This window comes from Scyliorhinus torazame, chromosome 3 (genome assembly GCF_047496885.1).
Source record: "Scyliorhinus torazame isolate Kashiwa2021f chromosome 3, sScyTor2.1, whole genome shotgun sequence".
Lineage (NCBI taxonomy): Eukaryota > Metazoa > Chordata > Chondrichthyes > Carcharhiniformes > Scyliorhinidae > Scyliorhinus > Scyliorhinus torazame.
Window position 1 is genome coordinate 52,252,940 of NC_092709.1, and position 18,853 is coordinate 52,271,792.

Consider the following 18,853-nt stretch of genomic DNA (forward strand, 5'->3'; position numbering starts at 1 on the left):
TCTCTGCAAGCACTGGCGGCTCCTCAATGTCTTCAGCATTGTGTCGACGCCCTCGGTGATGCTCCCCAGTGACTGGGACATGTTGTTGAGGCATGAACCACGTCTTGGATGCCACCACTTATGCTGCTGATGTCATGCACCAGGCTCTCCACTGCGGTTGCCACCCTAGCAGTGTATGCCTCGGTGCCACGCATTGCTGGCACTATCTCCTGCACCCATAGCGTCTGCACTCCTCCAATCGACTATGGACTTGCTGGAGTGTCGCTGGCATCCCCTTCTGAATATCTGGGTGCACCTTATCGACTGCATCAGCTCTGGGACAGCCTGTTCCAGAGGCTCAGCTTCTGACTGGAACCCAGCTGGGTCCTGGGATACACCAGACCTCCGACTGTTGTCTCCCCTGGGCTTTCCTGCCTCACCTGATGTGTATCAGCAACTGTGTGGTGCTCACCAGATTGTGCCCCAGAATCCTGACCACTACCGATGTGTGTGACTCTGTGCTGGTGGAGCGTGGGGATGATAACAATGCTGCGAATAAGGTAGTCTTTTCGAGGCTCCCCTCTGAGCTGTTCTCATGGGAGCCGCGGGAGAGGTCCACCCTGGATGGGCTGGCACTGTTGGATTGCGATCCTGCGGGATAATGGACATGTGGTCAGTGGTAGCGATGGGTCAGTCTGTATGGCATTAGCAGCACACGTGTGACAGGTCTCCTGGACGGCGGCTAGTGGATCATCACCTCGGCACCATACGCCAACCTCTACGTCACTGACTGATCAGTCCTCAACCACCCCCATGACCTCCAGGGTCTATTCCTCACAGGGGGTGATGTCCATCATCCTGCTGCCCGCCTGGGCCCACTCCAGTCTGTTGTTGGCCAACTTCTCCTGCGGGAATATGAAGGGGCATCGTGAGCCGCACGTGTCATTTATCACGGAGGGAGGGGGAGCGGGGTCTATGGGGGCGTATGGGGTGGGGTACGGGGTGGGGTGATGGGGGAATGGTGAGGTGGGGTGGGGGCCGGTGTTGCCGGCACTGCTGGACATGGTGGGCCAGGGCCCAGTATGGTACTGGGCGGGATCGGTGCCAGCACATGGTTGCCCGAAGGAGGGGGGGGTGATCGATGCCAGTGGACCAATGCCAACCCACCCTTGTGGTCTGTTGGAAGTCGATGATCATCTTACGGCACTGGTTGCCGGTCATCCTGGTGACACTCCCTGTGCTGACGGCCGCTGCCACTTCATCCCAGTCCGCACTGGCTGCCCTGTGCCTGACCCTCCGAGACCCTCAGGGGGAACAGGGCATCATGTCTGGACTTGACCACGTCCAACAATCTGGCCAAGACAGCATCCCCGAGTTGTGGGGCTGGTCTCCTCAGTGGCATGGCTGTGAGCTGTGTGAGGTTTGCTCCCTGCAGGTTTAAGTGCTGCTCCCCCTTGTTGGTGGGGAGCTGGTGGGCGTGGTCCCGGCGAATCTGTCATTAAGCCTCGTTAAGTGGACCAATTAATGTTTGATACCAGTGACGACCTCGCCATGTCAAGCATCGGGAAGCTCTTGGCAGTTCCTGCTTTCTACCACACTGAGTAACTTTTCCATTAAATCGTACCCTCAGTTCCTTCACCACCAGCACATTGTGGCAGCAATGAGCACCATATACAAGATGTACTGCAACAATTCACAAGCTTCCTTCAACAGCACCTTCCAAATTGCGACCTCCATCAGGAGAAAGACAAGGGCAGCAGATGCATAGAAACACCACCGCCTGCAATCTCCCCTCCAACCTACTGACCATCCTGACTAGGAACCAATACCCGGTTCCTTCACTGTCATTGGGTGAAAACCGGGAATTCCCTTCCTAACAGCACGGTGGGCGTACCTACATCCCATGGTCTGCAGCAGTCCAAGAAGACAATTTACCACCACCTTCTCAAGGGTAGATAGGGATTGTCAACAAATGCTGGCTTTGCCAGTAATGTTCGCATTCCATTAAAGAATAGACAAAACGTGTTCTCCTCAGAATGTAGGCTTTGATGGCTCTCGCCAGTAGTCAAAATGATGCAGCACTTCTTCTCTGAAGCATAAGAATGCTCTACTTCAAATTCCACCCTTGCAAACTTCCTGATTTTATTCAGAAAGACTACTAAATACACATGGACACATGATTTGGAGATTTGGAGGCGTACAGACCTTGAAGTTTCTTCCATTTATTTAATGAATGGAACCTTGTCTGTGGGCCCACTTTCCTAGCCAATGTCTTCTACTCCTGCTCCTAGTTCTACTCCTGCTCCTAGTTCCAGGCCTACTCCTGCTCCTAGTTCTTATGTTCTTCTGTTCTCATGTTCTGTAAAGTGTTACTCTTCTCCAGGGGCACCTGATCAAGGAATTTGCCTTCTCACAGGCAATTGTCAACATACCTGTTATGATCTGTGTACAGGCACCTGAGCCTTACTGCATGTCATAGAAAGAAAAGGGCATTCTCACATTATGGCATTCAAAGGAAGTGTCCCATTACAGCTAGACCAGATCAGCGACAGCTGGTGGGGCCCTAACCCTTTGTCCTCTCACTCTGTATGTGGGGAGAACCATGTTGATTCTGGAGGGTGAGGTTATCAAAGGAGATATGAGTTTGAAAGCAAGTAGCAACTGAGGATTCATGATGCCATTTTGTTTTTGCAGCACGGTAAAATAGTAGTTAGCACTGTTGCTTCACAGCTCGAGGGACCCAGGTTCGATTCCCGGCTTGGGTCACTGGCTGTGCGGAGTCTGCACATTCTCCCCGTGTCTGCATGGGTTTCCTCCGGGTGCTCCGGTTTCCTCCCACAGTCCAAAGACGTGTAGGTTAGGTGGATTGGCCATGCTAAATTGCCCCTCAGTATCCAAAAAAAGTTAGATGGGGGTTACTGGATTAGCGAGATGGGGTTGAGGTGTGGGCTTGCGTAGGGTGCGCTTTCCAAGGGCCGGTGCAGACTCGATGGGCCGAATGGCCTCCTTCAGCACTGTCAATTCTTTCCGCAGTGTCAGGGAACCACATTTTGTCCTACCAATCTCTGAGGGGTCCATTCTAACCTCTTCCTTTTTGCTTCTGATATATATATTGCTGGCGAAGGTCACGCTGCATCTGGGAAGGATGTCAAAGCATCCACCATCAGTCACCATTTTCCATTCCCAAGAAGAAGACCTAGAGACATCCACCGAAAGAGAGTTAAAAACATGATCTGTTGGAAACCTTTCAATGCCCATTGCACATGGGCACAGTTATCGTCTCGTGTAAGTGAGGCACCAATCATTAAAAAAGCAAAATGTACAAATACTCCACATCATTACCACTCATTTCAAGATGCTGCCCATTGGGCGCCTCTGCCATTAATTGAAATCTTGGAGGAAAAACTAGCGGCAGGATTATCCGGATTCCCAGCCGCGGGTTTCTCGGCGGCGCATCGTTCGCTGAGGGCAGAATTCCCTCTTCCCGCCACTTGTCAATGGGATTCCCATTGAAACCACCCCAAACCGCCGGGAAACCTGTGGGTGGGGATTCGTTGCCAATGGGAAAAGAGAATCCCAACGGCCAGAGAATTCCGGTCTAGATTACGACCAAAATGGGCAGAGATCTTGTGTAACAAATACGTGCCCCACACATCTCAAATACCAGTGACAACTCTAAATATATGGGTTACAGGGCACATTAACAGTAATTTAGCATCTAAAAGCAAGATTGGCTGGGGCTAACTCGCATCATAAACCCTGAATTAAAATAGGTCTGACTAGGACTAACATAAAAATAGCCACAAAAGCTTCAAATCTGCCCTCATTTAGATTGGAAATGGTTTTTTTTTGTCCCCTTAAAAGGATCCAGCCATGTGTTATCAGATCAACATGTTTCTGTCTGTGTCCCATTGCCACATGAAGGTCTCACCAAACCTTTGTGGGCAGTTGTCAGTGGTAATTGGAAGAGAGTAACAGTAAACAAGATGTAAAAGGCTGTTTTCTATTATTTTTTTGTATGACATTTGAAAATTTCCATCTGTGTTCCCTGATTATCTGATAGGTCTGACGTGTGTACATTGCTTGCGGGAGGCTAAGGTATGTGTTAGAGTTTTGCCTCTGAGTGAATCAGTTTCCCGATAGTGGGCTCCAAGTTGGCTGGTCCATATTATGTAACAATGGTGGTGGTGCAGGGAATAGCTCGAGGTTTCTGGATAAAAGCAAATTACTGCGGATGCTGGAATCTGAAGTGAAAGAGAAAATGCTGGAAAATCTCAGCAGGTCTGGCAGCATCTAGAGGGAGAGAAAAGAGCTAACGTTTCGAGTCCAATGACAGCTTTGACAAAGAGTTATTGGACTCGAAACGTTAGCTCTTTTCTCTTCCTACGAATGCTGCCAGACCTGCTGAGATTTTCCAGCATTTTCTCTTTCGTTAGCTCTCGGTTTCTTCCTCACACAGTGTGGGGATGTCTTCCATTGCCTTTGTGGTTGATGTGGGAGGAGATGGCTGGCTTCCCTTGCAGTCTCATAGTGAGAGGTAACCCGCCTGGAGAGATCGTCTTCCTGCCACATTTCTTGCAGACCTCAGATTCCGATTCGGAGCATCTGAATTTCAGGTAACACGAGCCGAAGTCCCAAATATGATTCTTCCAGTTGCTCATTCCATCCGTGTCACATTGCAGAGCTTTTGAAACTTGGGGAAAAAAAGATGAAAACTGATGCACTATCAATTACCACAAAGACGAGAGTAGTGGAATAATCGAGGCTTTATTGAGCAAAGATGTTGTGCCTCCTGTAGCTGCCACCAGAATGGCTGCAGCACCGGCGAGCACACACATTTATACTCCGCCTACTGGGCGGAGCCAGCAGGCAGAGATTTACCCATGTACCTCTATTATACGTGTCTTACCATAATACATATAATACTGCTAGTGGTGACTACCACATTCACCCCCTGTTAAAAAAAAGAGTCCGGCGGGGGTGGTGGAAAAAAGAATTACAAGTTCAGTCTGTCGGGAGCCTTGACCCTCCTCTGCGATCGCCTCAGTCCTGGTGGCGATGTGGGCACCGACTTGGTCACCTGTGACTCCACGTCTTCGTCACCCCTGAGTGGAACCAATGGGAGGACGGATCCTCCTGGGGCGGGGGCTGCGGTGAGGTTCGCTGGGGGGAGGGGGAGTGGTGCAGGGGTGAATGAGGTAACTGGGGGGGTGTCAGATCAGGGGCCGTGGCTGGAGATTCAGCGGGTGCCAGGTCCCAGAGGGAGACTGTGTCCTGGCGCCCGTCGGGGTGTGCCACGTAGGCGTACTGCGGGCTCGCGTGTAGGAGATGGACCCTTTCGACCAAGGGGTCCGACGTATGGGTCCGCACATGCTTGCGAAGGAGGACGGGTCCAGGAACTGTCAGCCATGTTGGGAGCGAGACCCCGGAGGAGGACTTCCTGGGGAAGGCAAAGAGATGTTCATGAGGGGTCTCGTTAGTCGCGGTGCAGAGGAGCGATCGGATGGAGTGGAGCGCGTCGGGGAGGACCTCCTACCAGCAGGAGACCAGGAGATATTTAGACCGCAGGGCCAGCAGGATGGCCTTCCGGACCGTCCCGTTCTCCCTCTCCACCTGTCCGTTTCCCCGGGGGTTGTAGCTGGTCGTCCTGCTCGAGGCAATGCCCTTGCTGAGCAGGAACTGATGCAGCTCATCGCTCATAAAAGAGGATCCCTGATCGCTGTGGACATAGGTGGGGAAACCGAACAGAGGGAAGATGCTGTGCAGGGCTTTAATGACCGTGTCAGAAGTCATATCGGGGCATGGGATGGCGAAAGGGAACGGGGAGTACTCATCGACCATGTTCAGAAAGTACGTGTTTCGGTCGGTGGAGGGGAGGGGCCCTTTGAAGTCAATGCTGAGGCGCTCAAAGGGGCGGGAGGCCTTCGCCAGGTGCGCTCGATCTGGCCGGTAGAAGTGTGGCTTGCACTCCGCGCAGACCTGGCAGTCTCTGGTGACAGTCCTGACCTCCTCAATGGAGTAGGGCAGGTTGCGGGCCTTGATGAAATGGAAGAACCGGGTGACCCCCGGGTGGCAGAGGTCATAGTGGAGAGCCCGGAGTCAATCCACTTATGCGCTGGCACATGTACCGCGCGCTAGGGCATCAGGGGGCTCATTGAGCTTCCCCGGGCGATACAAAATCTCGGAATTATAGGTGGAGAGCTCGATCCTCCACCTCAAGATCTTGTCGTTTTTGATCTTGCCCCGCTGTGTGTTATTGAACATGAAGGCAACCGACCGTTGGTCAGTGAGGAGAGTGAATCTCCTGCCGGCCAGGTAATGCCTCCACTGTCACACAGCTTCCACAATGGCTTGGGCCTCCTTTTCGACAGAGGAGTGCTGAATTTCGGAGGCATGGAGGGTGCGGGAAAAGAAGGCCACGGGCGTGCCCGCCTGGTTGAGGGTGGCGGCCAGAGCTACGTCCGATGCATTGCTCTCGACCTGAAAGGGGAGGGACTTGTCGACCGCGTGCATCGTGGCCTTTGCGATGTCTGCCTTGATGCGGTTGAAGGCCTGGCGGGCCGCAGCCGTCAGGGGAAAAACTGAGGACTGAATGAGTGGGCGGGCCTTGTCCGCATGATTAGGGATCCACTGGGCATAGTAGGAGAAAAACCCAACGCATCGTTTCAGGGAATTGGGGCATTGGAGGAGGGGGAGTTCCCTGAGGGGGCGCATGCGATCGGGTCGGGCCCTGGAACTCCATTTTCCACAACATAGCCAAGGATGGCTAAGCGGTTGGTGCGGAACGCGCATTTCACCTTATTGTACGTGATGTTAAGGAATTTAGTGGTCTGGAGGAATTTTTGGAGGTTAGCGTCGTGGTCGTGCTGATCGTGGCCGCAGATGGTGACGTTATCTAGGTACGGGGAGGTGGCCCACAGTCCGTACCGGTCAACCATTCGGTCCATCTCACGTTGGAAGACCGAGACCCCATTAGTGACGCCGAAGGGAACGCTGAGGAAGTGATAGAGGCGGCCATCTGCTTCGAACACAGTGTATTGGTGGTCCTCCTGGCGGATGGGGAGCTGGTGGTAGGCGGACTTCAGGTCCACTGTGGAAAAGACCCATTACTGCGCAATCTGTTTGACCATGTCAGATATGCGTGGGATGGAGTACACGTCAAGCTGCGTGTACCGATTAATGGTCTGACTGTGGTCAATGACCACCCTGTGCTTCTCCCCAGTCTTTACAACTACCACCTGAGCTCTTCAGGGGCTGTTGCTGGCCTCAATGACCCCTTCCTGCAGAAGCCGTTGGACCTCCGACCTGTTGAAGGTCCTGTCCTGGGCCCTGTACCGTCTGCTCCTGGTGGCGATGGGTTTGCAATCCGGGGTGAGGTTTGCAAACAAGGAAGGTGGATCGACCTTAAGGGCCGTGAGGCCGCATAGGTGAGGGGGGTAGGGGTCCGCCGACTTTTAAGGTTATGCTTTGGAGGGGGCACTGGAAGTCCAGGCCGAGTAACAAGGCAGCGCAGAGGTGGGGGAGGACATAAAGCCGGAAGTTGCTAAACTCTACGCCTTGGACGGTGAGGGTCGCGATGCAGTACCCCCGGATTGCCACGGAACGGGATTCGGAGGCCAGGGAGATTTTCTGGGTAATGGGGTGTACCGCGAGGGAGCAACGCCTTACCGTGGTGGGGTGGATGAAGCTCTCTGTGCTCCCGGAGTCAAAAAGGCAGGTCGTCGTTGTTGCGGTCGCGAGGTTGCGGGGCCGGGACGGATCCAAGGTGATCGAGGCGAGCTGCGGCAGATGCTGGGAGGTCCCGGGCTGGTCAGCGGTGGTGGAGGTAGTGGCAGGTGATGAACGGCCAGACGAGGAGGGGTCCTGAGGCGCCGCCCAAAATGGCGCCGAAGATAGCGCGCCCACGGGGTGCACATAGCGTGCGGCATTAAAGATGGCGGCGCCCACGGGCCGTGCATGCCTTGTGAGGAGGAAAATGGTGGCGCCCCTGGGTCGCACGTGGGGGGTGCAGGAACGCCGGACCTGGAAACAGCAGCGACCGACCGGGCCTGGCAAACAGAAACAAAGTGTCCCTTCTTTCCACATCCGTTGCAGGTCGCGCTCCACGCCGGGCAGCGCTGCCGGGGGTGTTTGTTCTGCCCGCAAAATAGCACTTGGGCCCCCCAGGGTTGGCTGGCTACCGCATGGCGTAGGCTTGCGGTGAGCTGGAGTCGGCAGCTGGTGGGGCCCACAATGCCCACGAGGGTGCCGAGCGGTCGGGGGCGTACGACTGGACGTTACGGGAGGCCACTTCTAACGAGTTTGCGAGCTGCCTAGTACCCGCAAGATCAAGCATTCCCCCTTCCAGTAGGCGCTGGCGGATGTACGCCGACCTCATGCCCGTAACGAAGGTGTCCCGGTTTAAACGTTCTGTGTGCTGGACTGCCAAATCTGTCTGGCAGTCACAGTTCCTCCCCAGGATGTGCAGGGCACTCCAGAAATCGTCCAGGGACTCACCGGGGAGTTGCTGTCTCGTGGACAGGAGGTGCCTGGCGTATAGTTGGTTGACTGGCCGAACGTAATGTCCCTTCAGGAGCTCCATCGCTTCGGAGTAAGTGGGCACATCCCGGATGACAGGATAAATGTCAGGGCTCACCCGTGAATAAAGGACTTGGACCTTCTGCGCGTCCGAGGGTTCCTCAGCGGATGTTCGGAGGTAGCTTTCGAAGCAGGCTAGCCAGTGGCCAAAAGCAGACATGGCGTTGGCTGCTTGAGGGCTCAGCTGCAGGCGATCAGGCTTGATGCGAAGACCCATCGTTTTAAAAATCTTTGCTCAATAAATTAATGCCCCATCAATTACCACAAAGACGAGAGTAGTGGAACAATCGAGGCTTTATTGAGCAAAGATGTTGTGCCTCCTGTAGCTGCCACCAGAATGGCTGCAGCACCGGCGAGCACACACATTTATACTCCGCCTACTGGGCGGAGCCAGCAGGCAGAGATTTACCCATGTACCTCTATTATACGTGTCTTACCGTAATACATATAATACTGCTAGTGGTAACTACCGCAAAAACGTTGTGCCATAAACACAATGGGGTAGCCGTATTCATCAGCGATTCAGAGGTTGCTTTAGGTTCCCTGGAACTTTTCGCTGTCAGAAATCCTTCATTTGTTCTGGCTGATATGAATTAAACCAGCAAATTAAATGTGGAAGTATATTAAGAATGGGAATAAATGAATCAAAATGAAGATTTCCAGCCTCAATGCGGGGGTAAGTTTGAAACTCTGCATTTTAACACCCGCTTTACGTTAATCAAGAACAATTTATTTCTGTATTAATCGTGTAATATCTTTGTTAAAATAATAAAATTGACACAAGTAGCTGCTGAGGGGAGACCTGCGGTATACTACTGACTTTGAAAAAAAGTGGTGTTGGTAAACATGTCCTGCACTGTTTCTGATGGAGGCTGTCAGTTAGGTTAAGGTTGTTGGAGGAGCTGCAAGAAGTGACCTGTTCACAGAACGGGATCCAGAGGCCCTGTTCAGGAAAGTGGGTATTATATGTTGCAGAAAGGAATGGGACTCCCAGAGCTACTGTAAAGCAAGCTTGCCAAGGGGTGGCCAATCGTATATACAATTTCCTCCATGCATCACTCTTGGAAGCAAAGGGAAAATAGTCTCCACACTGAGGAGGACAACTAAGGTAGGGAAGCCTAATGGTTTCTTCACGTTTTTTTATTCATTCAGGGGATGTGGGCAGTGCTGTCTGGGCCTGCAATTCTTGCTCATCCCTAATTGCCCTTGAACTAAGTGACATCTCAGGCCATTTCCATAAGACCATAACATAGGAGCAGAATTAGGCCACGAGGCCGATCGAGTCTGCTCTGCCATTCAATCATGGCTGATATTTTTCTCATCCCCATTCTCCTGCCTTCTCTCCATAACTATTATTAATCAAGAACCTATCTATCTCTGTCTTAAAGACACTCAGTGATTTGGCCTCCACAGACTTCTGCGGCAAAGAGTTCCACAGATTCACCACCCACTGGCTGAAGAAATTCCTCCTCATCTCAGTTTTCAAGGATCGTCCCTTTAGTCTGAGGTTGTGCCCTTGGGTTCCAGTTTCTCCTGCTAGTGGAAACATCTTCTCCACATCCACTCTACCTGGGCCCCTCATTATTCTGTAAGTTTCAATGAGATCCCCCCTCATCCTGCTAAACTCCGGCGAGCACAGACACAGAGTCCTCAACCGCTCCTCATCTTCATTCCATGGATCATTGTTGTGAACCTCCTCTGGAACCTTTCCAAGGCTGGAACATCCTTCCTTAGATACGGGGCCCAAACTTGCTCACAGTAGTCCAAATAGGGTCTGACCAGAGCCTTATACAGCCTCAGGAGTACATCCCTGCTCTTGTATTCTAGCCCTCTAAACATGAATGCTAACATTGCATTTGCCTCCCTAACTGCCGACTGAACCTGCACGTCAACCTTAAGAGAATCTTGAACAAGGACTCCTAAGTTCCTTTGTGCTTCTGATTTCCTCAGCATTTCCCCATTTAGAAAATAAACTATGCCTTCATTTCTCCTTCCAAAGTGCATAACCTCACACTTTTCCACATTGTATTCCATCTGCCACTTTTTTCCCCTTAGCCTGTCCAAGTCCTTCTGCAGCCCCCTGCTTCCTCAATACTGCCTGTCCCTCTGCACATCTTTGTATCATCTGAAAACTTAGCAACAATGCCCTCAGTTCCTTCTTCCAAATCATTAATGTATATTGTGAAAAGTTGTGGTCCCAGCACAGACCCCTGAGACACACCACTAGTCACCGGCTACAATCCTGAAAAAGACCCTTTTATCCCCACTCTCTGCCTTCTGCCAGTCAGCCAATCCTCTATCCATGCCAGGATCTTACCCTTAACACCATGGGCTCTTAACTTATTTAACAGCCTCCTATACGGCACCTTGTCAATGGCCTTCTGGAAATCTAAATATATCATGTCCACTGGTTCTCCTTTGTTTAACTTCCTTGTTACCTCCTCAAAGAACTCTAACAGACTGGCCAGACATGATCTCCTCTTGACAAAGTTGTGCTGACTCAGTCCTATTTTATCATGCACTTGGGCAGCACGGCAGCACAGTGGCTAGCACTGTTGCTTCACAGTGCCAGGGTCCCAGGTTTGATTCCCCGCTGGGAATGTCTGTGCTCTGCGTGGGTTTCCTCCGGGTGCTCCGGTTTCCTCCCACAGTCCAAAGACATGCAGGTTTGGATTGGTCATGCTAAATTGCCTTTTGTTTCCAAAAAGGGAAGGAGGGTTATTGGATTACGGGGATAGGGTGGAAGTGAGGGCTTAAGTGGGTCGGTGCAGACTCGATGGGCCGAATGCCCTCCTTCTGCACTGTATGTTCGATGTTCTATGTTCACTTCTAATGACTCCGCAATCTCACCTTTAATAATGTACTCTAAAATCTTACCAATGCCCGAAGTCAGGCTAATAATTTCCGGTCTTCTGCTCCCTCCCTTCTTAAACACGGGTGTAACATTAATCATTTTCCAGTCCTCTTGGACCCTCCCTGTCTCCAGTGATTCCTGAAAGATCACCACCAATGCCTTCACAATCTCATCAGCTATTTAGAACCCTGGGGTATAGTCCATCCGGACCAGGTGATTTATCCACCTTCAGACCTTTAAGTTTCCCGAGAACCTTGTCCGTAGTGATGGCCACTACAATCAACTCTGTCCCCTAATTCCCCTGGAATTCCAATAACCCACTGATGTCTTCCACGTGAAGACTGATCCAAAGTAACTATTCAGTTCCTCTGCCATTTCTTTCTTTTCTATTACTACTTCTCCAGCCTCATTTTCCAGTGGTCCAATGTCTATTCTTGCCTCTCTCTTACCTTTTCTATATTGAAAAAGTTCTTCCTATATTCTTTTGTATTACTAGCTAGCTTACACTCATATTTCATCTTCTCCCCTCCTATTGCTTTTTAATTGTCCTCTGCTCACTTTTAAAGGCTTCCCAATCCTCTGGTTTCCCACTAATACTCGCCACTTTGTATACTTTTTCTTTTGCTTTTATGCTGTCCTTGACTTCACACATCAGCCATGGATGCCTTGTCCTCCCCTTAGCATGTTTCCTTCTCTTTGGGATGAATTTCTGTTGTATCTCCCAAATAACCCCCAAAAACTCATGTCATTGCTGTTCCACTGTCTTCCCAGCTAGGCTCCTTTTCCAATCAACTCTGGCCAGCTCCTCCTTCATGCCTTTGTAGTTACCCTTATTTAATTGTAATACTGTTACATCTGATTCTCGCGCCTTCCTTTCAAGCTGCAGGATAAATTACATCATGCTGTGGTCACTGCTCCTTGAGGGTTCCTTCACCTTACGTTCCCTAATCAAGTTTGCCTCATTACACATCACCAAATCCAGAATTGCCTGTTCCCTAGTAGGCTGTGTCACAAGCTGCTCAAAAAAACCATCTCTTAGACATTCCACAAATTCCTTTTCTTGGGATCCACTACCAACCTAATTGTCCCAGTCCACCTGCATATTGAAGCCTCCCATGATTATTGTAATATTTCAGAGGGCATTTTACAGTCAACCACATTGAAGTCTGGAATCTCGGGCGAAATTCTCCGTAATCAGCGTGATGTCCGCCAACCGGCGCCAAAAACGGCGCAAATCAGTCCGGCATCGCGCCGCCCCAAAGGTGCGGAATCCTCTGCATCTTGAGTGGCCGAGCCCTAACCTTGAGGGGCTAGGACCGTGCCGGACTGATTTCCGTCCTGCCAGCTGGCGGGAAAGGCCTTTGGTGCCCCGCAAGCTGGCATGGAAATGACATTGCCGGGCGGCGCATGCGCGGGAGCGATAGCGGCCGCTCACGGCATCCCCGCGCATGCGCAGTGGAGGGGGTCTCTTCCGCCACCGCCATGGTGGAGACCATGGCGAAGGCGGAAGGAAAAGAGTGCCCCCACGGCACAGGCCCGCCCGCGGATCGGTGGGCCCCGATCACGGGCCAGGCCACCCCCTGGGGCCAGATCGCCCCGCGCCCCCCCAGGACCCCGGAGCCCGCCCGCGCCACCTTGTCCCGCTGGTAAGAGAGGTGGTTTAATCCACGCCGGCGGGACAGGCATTCTAGCAGCGGGACTTCGGCCCATCCAGGCCGGAGAATCGCCGGGGGGGGGCCCGCCAACCGGCGCGGCGCGATTCCCGCCCCCGCCGAATATCCGGTGCCGGAGAATCCCGCCCCACATGTAGGTCAGATCAGGTAAATGTGGCAGATTTCTTTCCCGAAAGAACATTAGCGAACCAGATGGGTTTTTATAACAATTGACAATGGTTTAGTGATCATCGTTATACCTGGGCCTTTGGATTACTAGTCCAGTGACAACAGCATTGCCGCTTCATACATTCACCAAATGCTCAGTTTGTTATTATGGGCGGGGGGGTCGGAGAATCCCCGGGGGGCGGCACGAATCCTGCCCCGCTGGCCTGACACCATCTCCGGTGTCATTTTTCGGGCGGGGGCGTGATTCACACCACGCCAGTCGAGGGTCGTTGTCAGCGGCCCCCTAGTCAATTCTCTGGGCCCCGATGGGCCGAGCGGCCGTCCGATTTTGGCCAGTCCCGCCGGAGTGAATCACTCAACTCACGTACCGGCGGGACCTGGCAGGTAAGTCAGCAGGCGCGGTCGTCCTTCCACGTCCTACTTCCGCGACGGCCCCTGTAGGTCTCCGCCATGGCTGGCACGGAGAAGAGAACCCTCCCGCGCATGTGCCAAAATAGGCCGGCCGGACTGCGCATGTGTGGAACCACACTGGCATTTCCACGCATGCACGAGATCACGCCTGCACACCAACTTTTTGCAACTCGTGCACCAGCACACCCAGGTCCCTCTGCACAGCAGCATGTTTTAACATTTTACCGTTTAAATAATAATCCATTCTGCTGTTATTCCTCCCAAAATGGATAGCCTCACACTTGGCAACATTGAATTCCATCTGCCAGACCCGAGCCCATTCACCTAACCTATCCAAATCCTTCTGCAGACTTCCAGTATCCTCTGCACTTTTTGCTTTACCACTCATCTGAGTGTCGTCTGCAAATTTTGACACATTGCACTTGGTCCCCAACTCCAAATCATCTATGTAAATTGTGAACAACTGCGGGCCCAACACTGATCCTTGAGGGACCCCACTAGTTACAGGTTGCCAACCAGAGAAACACCCATTTATCCCCACTCTCTGCTTTCTGTTAGCTAACCAATCCTCTACCCATGCTACCACTTTACCCTCAATGCCATGCATCTTTAGTTTATGCAGCAACCTTTTGTGTGGCACCTTGTCAAAAGCTTTCTGGAAATCCAGATATACCACATCCATTGGCTCCCCGTTATCTGCTGCACTGGTAACGTCCTCAAAAAACTCTACCAAATTAGTCAGACGTGACCTGCCCTTTATGAACCCATGCTGCGTCTGCCCAATGGGACAATTTCCCTCCAGGTGCCCCGCTATTTCCTACTTAATGATAGATTCCAGCATTTTCCCTACAACCGAAGTTAAGCTTACCGGCCTATAATTACCCGCTTTCTGCCGACCTCCTTTTTTAAACAGTGGTGTCACGTTTGCTACTTTCCAATCTTCTGGGAGCACCCCAGAGTCTAGTGAATTTTGATAAATTATCACTGGTGCGTTTACAATTTCCCTAGCCATCTCTTTTCACACTCTGGGATGCATACCATCAGGGCCAGGAGACTTGTCTACCTTTAGCCCCATTAGCTTGCCCAATACTGCCTCCTTAGTGATTTCAATCATCTCAAGGTCCTCACCTATCATATCTTTATTTCCATCAGTCACTGGCATGTTATTTGTGTCTTCCACTGTGAAGACTCCTCAGCCATTTCCCCGTCTCCTATTATTAAATCTCCCTTCTCATCTTCCAAAGGACTAATATTTACCTTAGCCACTCTTTTTTGTCTTATATATTTGTAGAAGCTTTTACTATCTGCTTTTATGTTCTGAGCCAGTTTACTTTCATAGTCTACCTTACTCTTCTTTATAGCTTTTTTAGTAGCTTTCTGTTGTCCCCTAAAGACTTCCCAGTCCTCTAGTCTCCCACTAATTTTTGCCACTTTGTATGTTTTTTCCTTCAATTTGATACTCTCCCTCACCTCCTTAGATATCCACGGTCGATTTTTCCCCTTTCTACCGTCTTTCTTTTTTGTCGTTATGAACCTTTTCTGAACACTGTGAAAGATCGCTCGGAAGGTTCTCCACTGTTCCTCAACTGCTTCACCATGAAGTCTTTGCTCCCAGTCTACCTTAGCTAGTTCTTCTCTCATCCCATTGTAATCGCCTTTGTTTAAGCACAAAACACTAGTGTTTGATTTTACCTTGTCATCCTCCAACTGTATTTTAAATTCCACCATATTGTGGTTGCTCCTTCCAAGAGGATCCCAAACTATGAGATCATTAATCACTCCTGCCTCATTACACAGGACCAGATCTAGGACCGCTTGTTCCCTTGTAGGTTCCATTACATACTGTTCCAGGAAATTATCCCGGACACATTCTATAAACTCCTCCTCAAGGCTGCCTTTACCAACCTGGTTGAACCAATCGACATGCAGATTAAAATCTCCCATGATAACCGCTGTACCATTTCTACATGCATCCGTTATTTCTTTGCTTATTGCCTGCCTACCATCCTGTTACTATTTGGTGGCCTATAGACTACTCCTATCAGTGACCCTTTTGCCTTACTATTCCTGATTTCCACCCAAATTGATTCAAATCATAGTCATTCACGATGATTTGCGCCATCAACTCATTCACCTTATTCCGTATACTACGAGCATTCAGGTAAAGTACACTTATGCTGTTTTTTATGTCTTTGTTATGAATCCTAACACCTTGATGAGCAACTTTTTGCAAATTATTTTTCCTCTTACCCTTTCTCCTAATTTTCCTTGTCTTTGAACCCATATCTCTACATAATAACCTGTCACGTAACCTGCTGCCTTGCTCTCCATTAACCATTATACTGTCCATAGCTTTACCCTTCCCTTCCCCCCAACTTGCTAGTTTAAAGTCCTTGTGACCATCAAAGCATGTTGACCTAAGTGCCCCTCTCAGCCAGGCCACTTAAAGGACCGCAGAACAGCCTGATACACCTGAAAGGGGCAATTAATCAGCCAACACAGAGGTTGAGGTAAAAGCCAAATACTGCCGATGCTGGAAATCTGAAATAAAAACAAAAAATGCTGGATAAACGCAGCAGGTTTGTCAGCATTTGTGGCGAGGGAAATAGAGTTAATGCTCGTCTGACTCTTCTTCAGAGCTAAAGAGAGGGAGAAATGTGATGGATTATACACTGTACAAGAGGGGATGGAGAAACTGGAGCAGAGTCAGTCAGTGATTGGTGAGGGCTAGGAGAGATTACAACAAAGATGTTTAGGTCATAAGACAGACAAAGTGTTAATGGCAGTGTGAAGGGCCGAAGAAGGTGCTGATAGTGGCATAAAGGTAAGGGTGTTAATTGGAGAACATAGGGCAGTGCTCAGTGAAAGATGTTGAGGTGTTGGGACCCAGCACATCAAGCAGCAAAAACAAGACATTCATCACAGGTGAGACATAGATTCCCAGTGAGGAAGAGCAGTAAATCACCGCACTTGCTCCTTTTATTGAGAAACCCTTAGAAGGAGCATAAATTTGGGGGTAGATAATACACATTCTATCCTGTTACCAAGGGCCAGCACTAGAAAAAATCCCATTAATTCAGAGGCATATGGAGACCAGCAATGAATCGGTTTCATTTTTGTTGGAATGTTCTGTGATGGTTTGTTGGCACTGGGGACGGATGCACTGTCAATTACGACGAGACGAGAATAGAGTGTAATCGAGGCTTTATTAAGCAGAGATGTGTAGCCTCCTGCAGCTGCTGCCGAAATGGCTGCAGCTCGATGAGCACACACATTTATACTCCGCCTACTGGGCGGAGCCAGCAGGCAGCGATCTACCCCCGTACCTGTAGTACCGGTGCCTTACCGTATTACATCTCGTACGTGATATATACAACAGTGTTGATTACCACAGGGGCGAACATGCAGGGAAGATTATTTGAGACCAGCACGATTTGATATAGTAGTCTCAACACAAAGTAAGTGATTATTGGGAGTGCGACAGGACTGTTTCCTGTCACAGCTCAAGGGCTGCTTTTAACGGAAAGACTTACCAATCATTTGCTGACACACCGGTTGACATGGCTGCACAGCATCCTGCTTCCATCTCCTGGCCATCTGGTGATTCCTGATGGGTCCGGTTGGGAATCTGACATTCGGAATACAAATGAGGCCTGGGAGCTTAATGGCCCCCAACATGGTCATGTGAGTTTGCCTCTTGCCTGCCTCACTCACACAACACCCTGACAGTAGCAAGCCCCTCTCATGCCCTAAGTAGAAATCAAGGTTAGAATTGAAATGTTTCTCGGCCTTTTGGCTAAGATCAAGTGTCAGATCAAGCCCAAGGTGAGATGCAATGTCTTTGCTTGTCAGCTTGGATCTTGTATATCTCTCTTGTGGAGACCATGAATTGCATTTGATTTGAATATGAATTGTTTTTTGGAGCAGGCAAGGAGATGGATTAAGGGCTTGCCCTGTCCACTCTGCTTTGTAACTTTAAGAACGGAATAGCATTTTTTAAAAAAAGTTAGAATTGAAATGCATATTACAAAGTTTGGGAATGACATTTGTTGGGCCCTGAATTACATCTATTGGCGAGCACAATGCAGGAATTAATGGGCTTGTCAAATCACTTGCACTGTAGGGTATTCTGGTTGGAACCATTATGTACACTATCCACAATTTAGTGTTTATCACTTTCTATTAATTTTACACAGGCTGTCCTTTTGGATAAAACACTGGTAATTTAACCTCCCCCTCCCCCTCCATTACCATAAATTAGAGTAATCCACTCAGGGTGTTAACAATACATTTAATGGTGTTTACACAAAGTTGCACTTTAGCATGGATTTAACACTATAAAAAAAAATTAATGCTAGGGAACAAAAAGCAGCAATTTAACACTTCTTAAGGGTGAATCGGATTAAACTTAACTAGATACAATTGCTTGGTTCACACCCAGTAACCGTGGTTGGTCTGTGAACGTAAGGTCTGACTCTCAGCTGATTACGATGTGGAGATGCCGGCGCTGGATTGGAGTGGTCACAGTAAGAAGTTTCACAGCACCAGGTTAAAATCCCAACAGGTTTATTTGAAATCACTAGCTTTCGGAGCGCTGCTCCTTCATCAGGTGAAGTGAATCAGATGAATCACTTCACCTGATGAAGGAGCAGCGCTCCAAAAGCTTGTGATTTCAAATAAACCTTAGACTTTATCCTAGTGTTGTGAGACTCCTCTTGTGGGGCATTCTAAAACGAGACGTCATAATCTTAGAATAAGAGGTAGCAAATTTAAAACAGATTTGGGGAAAAACTATTTCTCCCAAAGGATTGTGAATCTGTGGAATTCGCTACCCCAGAGTACGGTGGTTGCTGGGACAGTGAGTAAATTTATGAAGGAGTCAGACAGATTTTTAATTGGTAATGGCTTGAAGGGTCATGGAGAATGGGCAGGATGGTGGAGTTGAGGCCGAGATGGGATCAGCCATGATCACATTGAAGGTGTTTAGGCTCGGGAGGTTAAGTTGCCTATTCCTGCTCCTGAGTCATGTGTTCTTGGGAGGAGATGCTCTGACTGATTTCACAATCCAGCTCTTGGTCTGTAGCATTACAGATAGCAGAAGAGGAACCTATCAGCCATGATAGAATGGCGGAGCAGACTCGATAGGCTGAATGGCCTAATTCTGCTCCTATACCTTATGAACTTCTTACTG

The 18,853-nt window shown here is 50.0% G+C and overlaps 1 pseudogene; it reads left to right on the forward strand.

The window, feature by feature from the left end:
• Positions 1 to 17,438: 17,438 nt before the first annotated feature.
• Positions 17,439 to 17,655, forward strand: LOC140409699 (U2 spliceosomal RNA; annotated as a pseudogene).
• Positions 17,656 to 18,853: the final 1,198 nt, after the last annotated feature.